Source organism: Rhinoraja longicauda, chromosome 21 (assembly GCF_053455715.1).
Source record: "Rhinoraja longicauda isolate Sanriku21f chromosome 21, sRhiLon1.1, whole genome shotgun sequence".
Classification (NCBI taxonomy): domain Eukaryota; kingdom Metazoa; phylum Chordata; class Chondrichthyes; order Rajiformes; family Arhynchobatidae; genus Rhinoraja; species Rhinoraja longicauda.
This window is the reverse complement of record NC_135973.1, coordinates 22,147,748-22,149,043: the sequence shown is the minus strand read 5'-3', so window position 1 is coordinate 22,149,043 and position 1,296 is coordinate 22,147,748.

The following is a 1,296-nucleotide window of genomic DNA, read 5'->3' as shown; positions in this document are numbered from 1 at the left end:
GCCTTCTGTAAATTGCCCTTAGAGTGTGTCGGATAGAACCAGTGTACAGGTGACCAATGGTAAGTTGTAAAATTGCCCCTAGAGTGTGTCGGATAGAACCAGTGTACAGGTGACCAATGGTAAGTTGTAAAATTGTCCCTAGTGTGTGTAGGTTAGTGTATGCGGTGATCACTGGTTGATGCAGACTTGGTGGTTCGAAGGGCCTGTTTCCATGCTGCATCTCTAAAGTCCACAAATTAATTGATTGGAATAGACGGGTTTGAAGAAGGGTCTCAACCCGAAACGTCACCCATTCCTTCTCTCCAGAGATGCTGCCTGTCCTGCTTAGTTACTCTAGTATTTTCTGTCTGTCTTTGGGCTGAAGGGCCTGCTTCCCTGCTGTGTGACTTCATCTCTCCCCTTAACCAAAGGAACATATCGGCTATTCTCCAGCCCTCTGGCTAAAGAGGAATCAAAGTCCTCCAAGGTTCAAGGTGCAGGGTGCAGCTAAGTGCAAGGTAATTTCTCATTTACTCCAAAGACGTGCAGGTTTGTAGGTTAATTGGCCTCAGAAAAATTATAAATTGTCCCTAGTGTGTAGGATAGTGCGAGTGTACGGGGATCATGGGCTCGGTAGGCTGAAGGGCTTGTTACTGCTGTATCACTAAACTAAACTAAACTAAACTGATAAATTGTGAACACATCTAGCATTAATACTCTTCCCAAATTGCCCTTGAAGTTGGGTTTGAGCTGCCATCACCCTGTAGTCTTTCTTTAGTTTGAGTTTTTAGTTTTTAGTTTAGAGAAACAGGCCCTTCGGCCCACTGAGCCTGCACTGACCAATGATCACCCGTACACTAGTTCTATCCGACACACCAGGGGACAATTTAAAGAAGTCAATTAACCTACAAAACTGCATGTCTTTGGAATGTGAGAGGAAACCGGAACACCTGAAGAAAACCCACACAGTCACAGGGAGAACGTGCAAACTCCACACAGACACCACCCGCAGTCTGAATTGAACCCGGGTCTCTGGCGCTGTAAGGCAGCAACTCTACCACTGTGCCACTGTGCCGCCCCTTGCCCATCTCCTGCGGTTGCAGGGGAAAATACCTGGGGAGGGTGTGTGGACGTTGGGCCGAAGGGCTTGTTTCCGCGCTGTATGACTCCAGGACCTACGACTAATCTCCTTACCATGCCAACTGTAGCTAAGTCTTGTGTGGACTGACACCCAGTCACTGTTAAATCCAAACTTGTGCTTCATCCATCCCAAACTTGCTGATTGATACAGCATTTCCTGCTAACGGTGATTTGCTG